Source organism: Lactuca virosa, chromosome 7 (assembly GCF_052849685.1).
Source record: "Lactuca virosa cultivar CGN04683 chromosome 7, Lactuca_virosa_CGN04683_v6, whole genome shotgun sequence".
Lineage (NCBI taxonomy): Eukaryota > Viridiplantae > Streptophyta > Magnoliopsida > Asterales > Asteraceae > Lactuca > Lactuca virosa.
In genome coordinates, this window is record NC_136432.1 from 97971403 (window position 1) to 97983783 (window position 12381).

The 12381-nt window shown below is 36.4% G+C and overlaps 1 non-coding gene across 1 annotated transcript; it reads right to left on the reverse strand.

Annotated features, from left to right (window-relative positions):
• Positions 1–11525: 11525 nt before the first annotated feature.
• On the reverse strand, positions 11526–11632 carry LOC145127951 (small nucleolar RNA R71). Its single transcript, XR_013716555.1, has one exon. It is a non-coding gene; the product is annotated as a small nucleolar RNA R71 (small nucleolar RNA).
• Between the last annotated feature and the right edge of the window lie 749 nt (positions 11633–12381).

The following is a 12381-nucleotide window of genomic DNA, read 5'->3' on the forward strand; positions in this document are numbered from 1 at the left end:
TCACTCCAATGATCCTCTTTTCACAGTCCCAAATCCTTACTGCAAATGCAAGAATTCCAAATTCATGCCATTTACTGAAATCTGTTAGATTCTAAACTTATATGCATTGATCCTCTTAATGATTATGCACAAAGTCAGAAAGACTTGACAACAATCATTACAGAGCATTCCAAAGGAGATCAGCTCCTTGGAAACATCCTTCTTTCATTAAGTTTCCTAATCTTACACAGATTGAATAATTTCTAACTTTGAAACATTTCCATATTCCATTTTGACTATCACTTCTGAACAAGAGTTGCCTCCTTACAGATTATGTCAATATGGTCCTTCCAGAATTAACATTATACTTCCAACTGTCCTTGAGCAACCAATCTTTGGTAAACCTTAGATTGTCCTCGACAATTGCTTAATCATTTTAGTCATATCCAATTCTAGACCTTTTCCCTTCATAATGCCCCAGGCATTTGGAAAATTTTAGAAAGGATGAATATAGCACATGTAATCGATCCTATATCCGAAGCATATGGGACACGATTCATGATGTCTCACATAAATACTAAACCACTCTTTTGCTATAATATTTCCATTTCAATTTGCCAAGTTCTCAAAATTCAGATTATGAAAAGGGATGCCGTAATCATAATCGAATTTTAGAATGCAAATAATGGACCCATATATAGAATTTCCTTATGTTGAGCCATTCCAACATGAAATTCATATATATATCCTTGATTAAATACGATTAAAATCTCAATCTAAGCTTTTAGAATTGAAATGAAGTATAATTTCCTCTCCCTTAATTATAGCAAAACAACTTTTTCAACCCCTGCAACCTCACGAATTGAAACTTTTGTTTTCTATAATTAACATTGCTAACTTGCAACCTTTGTCATAATTATCATGCTCCCACTAACATGATGATTATTAGCATAACACTTATGCTCCCACTAGCTTTGACATGTACTCAGAAATCAGCTGACTTTCTTACCAAAGTTCAGATTTCTGATACTAGATTGTTTTGATAAAACTTTATCAAAATCATACACCTCTCTTAGATAGCTCACATGTGTGTCTAAACAATTTTAGAACTATGAAGAGGGATGCCGTAATCATAGTCTCAATTGTTTAGACCTTTGCCACTTCTCACAAGTCCATGTTAGTGTGCCGGTAAACCACACACGCTCCACTAACGACTTTGAGAATGCAAATATCACAATTGCTATCTAGCTAAAATCTACTTAGTGAAAGTGTTTCCTCACCATCATTTTCATGAATCGGAGAGAAACCTTATGACACTTAGATTTAATAGTGTATGTGTTCTTATCCATGTGAATTTGTCAAAACCATAATCACAAGACAAGGTTAGTGACAAATCCAAACTCATATTGATTAAACTTGTGCAATCTTAAATTTTTGCCATTTGGCAGCTCAGGTGCCTGCCATTGCTTCCAAGTAGTTGTGCAACCAATTGAAAACTCTCAGAACTCCTATGCAAAGCCAACTTGAATAGGAACAAAAATTTCAACACGATAGGTTATAAACCTCAAGTCGTGTGCTAGTGAAGGACTTTAGGTTTTATTCTTGATTAAGTCTTGAAACTTTCAAGAGCTTTAAGACTCCCACTGTCCTCTTGACATATAAGACTCCCTTGTCAAATATTCAAGAGATAGTGCGTATTCTTTATCAAGACTACCACTTTACACAATTGGCCTAAGTTGGTCTCTGTTTTATCCAAAACATCACAACTTACCAATTTCAAATGTACAAGAGTAGATAACCTTTTACTCTTACATTTGACTAGTGTTAACAAACCCTCTTTAAGATATGTCACTCAAGTTACAATCTTGGAGTATGACTCTAAGAATTGTTTTGGAACGAAGTATGACTCATCTTTTTGATTTAACCAATTCAACAATTCATGAATCCTCTTCTTAGTCATAAGAATGCACTAAGATGACTTTAGAGGACCAATTGTGATATGGTATCTTAATCATTAAGATGATCATAAACATGATACTAAAGTACTCTCCCATCTTTTCAGATTTGAGAAACTTTTATCTTTCTGCCATACTTTGATTCTTCTTATTCGTTCTGTCTCACATTGAAACTTCTCCAATGCTACAGACTTATACTTAAACTTATAAGTATAACCATATTTACTGAACTTAAGTAAATCATGACGAATAGTCTTCTTGATCTTTTGTGGTGGACTTGACCAGTGCACAAGAATGTGTACTCGATCCCTTAGTCCTTTCCTTATTCACATAAGGAATTAGTCTTAATTTTCCAAGCTGAAAGTTCTCATTCATCATACTATACAACTTGTATGATTCCAAGTTTCGGTCCAATTGAACCTTGGGTGATGAGAATCTTTCCTTATTTGGTAATATTAGACACTACCACAACCGAAAGAATCAAATCCATTTTTCCAATATTGCTATCAATGGAATCTTATAATCAACAACTTTTCACAAATGTCATTGTAAGGATACTTAAAATAAATAAAATCAAAACCTTTTTCTTTTATTTTAAAACTTTGCGGAAATACTTATCCTTACAATCCATATGAAAACCTTGTAGTTATCTATTCCTAAGCAATATAAATATCATAACTCTTAAGTAATAGCCTAAAATTATGATCACCGAACCATGCGATTGAAATCCATCTTCGCGATCAGAATCAGCATGTACTTAATAGAGTTAGACAATGGACTTTACCTGAAGTAGAGCCAAACTTATTGACTTTAACATCCTTATGTAAATTTGGCAGCTTCGTAACCAATGCCCCTTCCTTTGGCAATAGTTACCTATGGACCCTTGATAATGGGACTATCTCAGACTTCGCCTCTCTCTTTACCATTGGGTCAACCGAGTTGACTATGGCCGATCCCTTTCCATTGGGAAGAGAGAGCTTTACTGGATATCCAATGTCATCATTGTCAATGTCCATAGCGTTTTAGGAAGTTGATCTTAGCAAATAGATAAGATCATTAAGGGTCTTGTCTTAGTCTGTTTCATAGGATTCCCAAAAGAACTCACTATGTGACTTAGAAAGTAGTTGAGCCACCAACTTTCTCAAGACTTTGACACCCAACTCTCCCGGCTTATCAATATGTGACTACATCTCCAAGATGTGATCACACCTAGACCTTGCATTGCCAATAGGGCTTGAGTGACCTTAAACTTTTTAGGAACTTGTGGGTTAGGGAGAATAATTGGAGGAGGTGAAAGAAGTATGATATCCATGGGACATCATCTTCATTTAGGAAAGCTTGTTTCAAGAGATTTGGGAAGATCATAAATGTCTAGACCAGACATCTTTTTGGGAGATATTCAAGATAGTTGATTTAAAGTCCTTAATATGACACCCAATATGAAATATTAAGGCTAGGACCCAACAAACTATTTTATAACTTAGAAGAGGGATGCCGTAATCCAAGCTATAAAACATTTGAAGGTAGGTGAATGACGATTCACCAATTTCCACCATGAAAAACGAAATAATTTATTAGGTTTTAATTGGATTTGAAAGTCCTAGATCTTTGAGATTCATTGAACTGTTCAAAGGCATGTTTCAATCTCGAGTGCGCCCTTCAGGTTTTGTGACTGGGATGCCGAGGATCACAAAACAAGGTGTGAATAACCATGCAAATATACTTGGTACCCTTAATATTTACCCCTTAATCAGTGTGCCGGTTAACCACACACGCTCCACCGATACTATGATAAATATTAAGTTACCCTTTGCCTACCTTGTTAAGTCCAGGTTAGTGTGCCGGTTAACCACACACGCTCCACTAACGACTTAAGCAAAGTGCAAAGTGTAATTTCATGGGTTAGCACCAAATTCACATTTTCCTAAGTAACTAAGATTGGGTATTAATAAGAGTTTAGTTACTTAGTATTTATCATTAATACTTTTAATGAAAGAAGAATTATAGTCCTTGTCCTACCCGTTCGGCTAACGACCCTCCACCAGTCAAAGAAGCGGTGGGTGAGGGTGGACACCCATTAAACTGTCATTTTATAGGCAGTAACCTTATACCCCCCTTATAGACCGGCTTCGTGAATGAGGCCTACTAACGGTAAGACTGACTTTACTCTTATACATATATATAAATATTATTAACTTATAATATTATAAAGTATAAGGGTTGAATTTTAACTTTTAAAATTCTAAGGGCTAACTTGGAATTAAAGTATTCATAAGTGAAAACTTTTCAAATTCCAAAACTTGAGGGCAAGTTTTGAAACTATTCAAAACTAATTAATTTCATAACTTATGAGTTTAAAGTAGTTTCAATAAAAAATAAAAAATAAAAAAAAATAAAAAAAAAATAAAAAAAACTCTTCAAGTTCCATAACTTGAGGACAAGTTATGTAAGACTTTAAACTAATTAATAAAAAAAATAACTTTTTTTTTATTGTAACTTATGGAACTAATTAAGGTTACACTTTTTTTTTAATTTAATGAAGAGACTCTTGAACCTCCATAACTTGAGGACAAGTTATGGAGTCATAAAACCATTTAATTAGAACTAGACTCTTCATTTTGTAACATTTGCCAACTTTTATGAGTTTTATGATTCTTAAATGTGACTTTTCATATAACTTGAGGACAAGTTACAAAAACACACTTTGGAATCAACTCTTAGATTAAAATGGATTGAAAACAACTATTTCACACAACTTTTCTATTAATCTAAGAACCTCATAAGAACAAGATAATTCAAATCATCAATCTTCAAGAAATTAGCATGAACATACAAACTAATACAAATCTTGAAATTATGACAATTATCTTAGAAATTGGATTAGCATGAACATTACCACATCAAAAACAAGTTTATAAGTCCAAAAACATCTTAGGGTAATGTTCCTAGTCCAATTCCAGCCAAAACAATCGAATATATGCATCCAACTCGATTTTTCAGCTACTTTTGCAAGTATAACAAGAAAAAAAAACCAGGCTCTGATACCACTGATGGGTTATGAGCATTCTAACACTCCTAAGTGTACATGCAACCCTAAATACCTTGGATCTATGTTTTCTCTATTATACATACAATTATGAACATCCAAGGTATTATCCTAATCTAGCATACAAAATAATAAATATAACAAGATAGAATACATACCTCTTTGGTGTAGAATGTCTTCATGAAGCTTGAGTGCCTAGTGCCCCAAGTGTGACACCTCAAATGGTTCACACAACACCAAATACACTTGGAATAACTTGAGAGAAACTTGAACACTCCTTGAAATCGTCTAGCCCTCACACTCACACATTAGTGCACGATTTCTTGAGCCATGGGATTCTTTTATATGGTGGTTATTAGGGTTACACCATGTAACTCATAACTTTACCCATTCCTTATGCTCCATGGATTTTAACCTCCATGGAGTATCCATGGGTCACCCCATGGACTTACTCCAACATAAGGAATCTTGGATCACAAGCCCACATATATAAGAATGAATGATTTACACAATCAACCCATATATTTAATTAGTCTCCTTTTGACCACTTAATTAATTCCAAATTAATTCTTGATCAATACTAATTAAATAACCTTATTAATATATTAGAACTTATAATATATTAACCAACCTTAAGTGTTATTTCTCTCATTATAGTCTGTCCAAATGCATGATGCCATGCAACCCAAATGGACCATGTCGGGTCGGGTCAAGTCTTACCAATTATAGTTATGGACTTAGACATTAATCCAACAGGATATCCATTGGACCAACCCCAATTATAGGTATTGTCCACGGTTCCATTGTTCACCAAATTTTCAATAGCTTCACTTTCATTGAACAGTTTTTCTATTAATAGATTTAAACGTACAATCTCACTCTGAGCTAAATCTCTTTGGTTCAAAGCTTTCTCTAGTTGTATTTCACTCAACATTCTCGCATCTTTCTCTAACTCTAAGTCCTTTTCTAACATAGCTACTTTGAGTCTTTTGTTATCCAGTCGTCCTCTTACATGAAACATCTCTTGGGACGCTATGTTCTTTTCATCTAGAGCTTTGTTATAGTCTGTAAGGACGGCAGCACATGTGTCATTAAGATTGTCTATGAAGGGTTGACAGTCATGCATGCTATACTTTAGAGTTTGAATCATAAGTTTTACCTGTTCGACGATGCTTAGAGTTCCATCCTTTGCCATGTAGCAGTAGTTCTTTTCAAGCTTTGTAGATCTATCGTCATCCGCGGTTGCCAGTATGCAGATCTTGCCTTTTCCTTTGATGTTGCTGATGTCTTCGTCTTCATCACCGGATGACCAAACTTGATGATCTCTTTTCACATGGGCTACGTATGCCCTTGCTTTTTCCTTTTCTTCCAATTCTTGAGCCATTCTAAGGTAGAATGCTCTGTCTTTCACTATGTTAGCCTTGCAATCTTTTGCAAAATGATTCTCCTTGTTGCACTTGTGACAAATTACAACATCACTTTTATCTTCTGAAGAGGTACCGGAGTCAGTTGGATTGATAGGCTTCAGTGCCTCTTTGGATTGAGTAATCTGAGGTTGCGGTGGTGGGTGAGAGCTTTTGGGATATCGAGAGTGGTTATTTTGTGGGTTGAACTTGCAGTTGAATGGAGGTTTGTTGAACTGTTGATTCTTATGAAAAGAAGGAAGTGGTAACCGGTTGAACTGTTGGCTAACAAGAGCAATAGCCTTCTGAAATTCTTCTTCATCATCATACTCTGAGTCAGCTTCGTATGACTACGTAGGATTGTCATACGAGGGAGAGTAGGATTGTGTATGTGGAGCTTGTGCTATAAGAGCAAGTGGTCCTCCGAAGTCAGCACAATCTTTGAGTACGATGGATTCTTGTGCTTGCAGTTCCCCGTAGAGCTTGTAGAGAGACAAAGAATGAAACTTTCTATCTCCTTGAACTATCATCTTAGCAGTAGTCCACTGTCTTCCCAAACCATTGAGGAACTGAAGATTTGTTTCATGGTTGTTGCGGATGGTGCCAGCATTAGATAACTTAATGACTATCAGGTTGAACTTTTTGAAGGAGTCTTCCAAACTTTCGCCAGTATGAGCTTTGAAATTGTTGAACTCATTGAATGCAGTTGTGAGCTTCTTATCTTGAGCTTGTTCTGAGCCCTCATACAAGTTCTTGAGAACTTCCCAGATCTCTTTTGCTGATTTGCAGTTTATGATAATGTCGAAGTTGTCAGGAGCAACTCCACAAGAGATTTCATAAAAAGCAACAGCATCATTTTCCATTTTATCGAGATCATCTTTGGTGGGACGATTCATGACTGGTTGACCTCCTCCTAGTCTGGCTGTGGCGCTGTCGGTTTGAACTGGTGTAAGAACAGGAACATGTGGTCCTTCTTCTATAGATCGACATACATCTCTACCAAGTCTCCTTAAGTATCTTTCCATTCTCTGAGACCAGTGATGATACTCATTTGCCACCAATATTGGGGCTCTATTAGAACCACCAACATTGTTGGAAACATTAAGGGATAATGCTTGTGCCATATTTCCTTGTTTTTTTTTTTTGAAAAGTTTTTTTTGTTTTTTTAAGAAATGAGCTCCAGTGGTATAGAAGGCCTTTTGAAAATCAGAGTTTTGCTTCAAAAAGCAACCACTATGGATCTGATACCAATTGTTGAGAGAAAAACTTGAGAAACACACTTGAACAAACGTTAGAACAAGTTTATATTGCGGAAATTAAAGTTAATCTCAAAGGATCATAAAGCTCAACAATAATATAAGTTAGAGTTAGATAGTTAGATGATTAGTTGCGGAAAGATAAGCAAATATAAAAGACAACAAATATTATATCAAGTATACACTTAAGTTGATTCTTAACAAGGAATGCAATCAGACCAAGTTAGTAAGTGGGATCAAACTTAGTGATTAAGTCTAAAAAGACTTGCTCTTGAAGAGAGATTACGAGTTACGATTATATTTAGGTGATGAGGTAGTAGAGAGAAAGACAAGTAATAAGATTCAAGATGCATAAGAGAGGTAGAAGTTTTTTTTCATTGAGAAATAGAAGACTCTATTTATAGAGTCTTGAAGATTACATACAGCCTAATCTGGTTGAGTTGCCACGCAGGGCACTATGGATAAAAGAAAGTACTTAAACAAAAGAACAGATAAAAGACTGAATCTAAGAACTGATGACAAAGACTGCGGTTGTTGATCTGACTGCGTGGAGAGGTTGCCTGCGATTCCATGAGTAACTACGGATCTCTTTTTAGTTTAAGAGGGTCACTTAATGTTTCAACAACCCTTATATTACAAAGCAAGCAGCATTCGCGCATTGAGTAACCATTTCAGGCATAACCTATACAGGCCATCCTACTGCTGACTAGACAGTCCTAGCATACAATTCATACAACAGGCATATAAGGCATCCTTCCTAGATCCTTAGCCCTAATCTAGCATACAGTTCTCAGAATCATATATATCAGGCATACAAGGCATCCCCCTAGATCCTTAGCCCTAATCTAGCATGCAGTTTATCAGAATCATATATCATATAGCTTATCATAACAAGTATGGGTATCTTGGGGAAAACATACTTGAGCTCAGCCGGTCGCACGCATCACACACCTTGTTCTTTCTCAAAACTCTTTGACTCAGATTTTTGAAAACCATTTTCCTTGTAAATATATTTTAATCCCTCGGTTTGAGTCCAGACACCCCCGAGGGTGTGTCCGAATCCCTCAAACCAGGGCTCTGATACCAACTTGTAACATCCCAAATTTCAAGCCCAAAAATTTCATTTTTAATTAAGTAATTCACAACATAGTTTACCGAAACAATTCTCATGCCATGTCATTTGTAAAAAGTAACTTAACAATGTGTCTGAAAATCATATCGTCAAAAGTAAAATAAATCAGAGTACATTCCCAGAAAACTCCATGCGGAAACCATGTGTGTGTGTGATGCGCTGCTACACCGCCGGCTCCTTCCCCTTAGACGAAGAGGTACCTGAAACCAAAACTAAAACTGTAAGCACAAAGCTTAGTGAGTTCCCCCATCATACCACATACCATACAATCACATAGCATACATACTGCCTGGCAATTCTGGGGAGCCCGTCCTACCCATGTCAAGCCATTCTGGGGTGCTGACCTACCCATGTCAGGCTATTCTGGGGTGCCGACCTACCCTCCGGTCTTTCAACTGAACACGGGGACTATTTCACCCCTACCGCTAACACATAATATTATATCTCAGTCATGCTGTCAGACATATCTGGGGTGTCCGTGATATTGCCATATTTATACGTAGTTTTAGCCAATATTGATCTACATTTTATTAAATATTTTGGTTATTTGCACAGAATTATGGTACTTATAAGGATAAATTGTTATGTGCAGGCAAATAGAAGTATTTTCAAAGAAAGGGACCAGAAGTAACAATACTTGGAACTTTGGGGGGCTTGAAGAAAAGAAGAACGAAAAAACATCCAAAAGACGTACTCACGACGTGAACAGTTGAAGTTCACGACGTGAGTAGAGAGTTTTAGAAGATAAGCATCCGGGTGAAGGAATCCTTGTCGAACACGATTATTTCGAAGTTCACGACGTGAGTCTTAAATTCTCACTACGTGAACGGGAAATTTAAAAAGATATTATAAATACCTTTGCCCATTACGATTTGGGAGACTTTTGGCAAAAGGAAGAAGTTCCAGGAGACAATTTACAGCAGAAGAAAGGCTCTGGAAAAAGGGTTTTCATCACCAAAAGAGTAAAAGTTCATAATTAAGTTATTTGTTTGATCCTTATGAACATGTTTTCTTATTTGAGTTGTGTTTATATGTTAGTTGCTACTATGAGCAGCTGAATCTAGCTACTCTTATCTAGCTAGATGAAGCTTCAAACTTATGAATAGCATAATTTTTTATGGATTTATTTAGTTGGTGAATTGCTTGTGTTTGATTTATTGTTACCTAGCATGCTTAAGTTGTTGCTTAAATTCATGTTATGTGTAGCTTAGTGACCATTAACTGCATGAACTTGATAACCTAGTAATTTAGTGAACATTGAATTGCTAGAGCTAGGATCGACCAAAATCTTAGTTAGTAATTGAAGTAATTAACCTTGTTGTGCTAGAGAACATAGATTATGACCATAATTGTGTTTGCATGATAAATCTTACATAGCATATTCACAAACATAATTGGTTATGTGTTTAATTGTGTGTGACCATACATAGTTTTACATGAATTAATTAACTATTGGTAAATTTAGACCTAAATTACTAATATAATAACAACCAACTTAATAATCCATAATTATTAGCTAGCCATAAGGACGAAGTGGATTCGAACTAGATAAGAGTGTGTTTTTAATAATTGATTGAATTTGAGTTAAGTTAGTCTGATCTTGCAAAATCAGATAAAAACCCTTTTAGCTTGTTAATAATTAGATTAATTTAGTAGTAAATAGATTAATTAATAACACCGTTCCCTGTGATCGACACCCGACTTACCCAAGCTATACTGTAATCTGACTAGGTACACTGCCTATAAGTGCATAGTTAGTCTAAGTTTGTTAGGTTATAAATATTAAAATTAGTGGGTACTTCCGTGCACATCAAGTTTTTGGCGCCGTTGCCGGGGAACGGCTTAGTTAATTATTAGTTTGTTGCTTTAAATTAATCGATCCTTTTTGTAGGATAAAACCTGCAAAAAGTTACTTTTCTGTTTTAATTTTTTTTTGCATTACAGGACTCACGACGTGAATCTGTAAGATTCACGACGTGAGAACTGAAGTCCTTAGTTTTGTTTATTTCAGTTCGTTTTTCTTATTTCAGTTTTACATTTTATCTTTTTTTTTCATTTCAGGAGTTCATGACTAGAGGTTCTAACACACCTTTGGTACCACCACTTGAAGATCCCGAGTCTATACTTCACAAAAAGAAGGATAAGAGCGTGAAAGAAGATCAAACACCAAAGAAGACACCTTTATAAGAATTCAAATCAGTGTTCTCAAAGAAGTCAGGGAAGAAAACGGAGGAGTCAAGTTCATCTTCAAAGAACAAGAGCAAGCTTGAACACTTAGAACAAATACCCATCCAAGCCGAGTTCGCGTACGATAGCGAGCCTGAATTTGAATTACAAACAAGTGAACCCGAGAACGAGCTGGAGAACGAAATGGCGAACATTGATGAGATGGCCATGGGGGACTACAAGAAGCGCATTCGAGATGATGTGGGGCCGGGTTTAGTACATCCTACGATTCCTGCCAATGCCACATTCGAGTTGAAGGGACATATCCTTACTGCACTTAAGGATATCCCATTTTACGAGAAGGATCACGAGGATGCTTTCAAAAACTTAGACGAGGTGAACGATATTGCAGATTATTTTAATACTCCCAATATCCCAAGGGAGACAGCTTTGCTAAGGATGCTACCAGTCACTTTCAAGGGAGCAGCAAAAGACTTGTTAAAGGCACTCCTACCTGGTACAATCACCACATGGGCCCAATTGCGTGAGAGATTTCTAGATCAGTTTTGCCCACCCTCCAAAATCTCTAAACTCAAGAAGGCGATTGCCAACTTTGAGCAAAACCCGGGGGAGTCATTATACGATGCATGGGAGCGCTACAAGGGGTTGTTAAGGAATTGTCCTCAACATGACCTAAATCTTCAGCAAGAAATGTCGATATTTTATGATGGGGTAAATGTCATGACTAGACAACTCCTTGATTCACAAGGACCACTAACAAAGAAGAACCCAATTCAGGCCAAGGAGCTGGTTGAAGAATTTTCAAAGCACTCTCGTGAGTATCACAACCCAGGACGCGATGGAATGAAAGGCAGTGGATGTGCACAAACTGAAGAGATGGCTGCTGTGATGGCAATGCTTAACACTATGGATAGGAGATTGACCCAAATGGACCAATCAATTCATGCAATTCGAGTTGGTTGCGAGAGATGTAGTGGCCCACACTTGACAAAGGATTGCAATATGGATGAATATGGAAACAAGAAAGCTCAAGTTTGCTATTCGAGTGGGGACAAGTATGATGAAGATTAGAGAAAACCAAAGAAAGAGTGGCTGCCTTACGAAGAATACAAGAAGCAAAAAGAAGAGAAATTTAGGCAAACTGGCCGAGGCTTCTACCAAAGAGAGCAACCACCAGTTGAGAAGAAATCAGAATTAGAAACCATGTTGATGAAATTCATGGAAGCTTCAGCAAAAAGACACGATGCTACTGACACTGCAATGGAAGAACAAAGAACTATATTGAAGAATCATCACGAAATGATGATAGATCAGCAAGCATTAATAAAGAATTAGCAATCCTCCATCAATAACCTTGAAGTACAACTTGGTCAACTTACCACTTTGGTTAATGAGAAGATGTTCCCGAAAAATCCTGAAAACA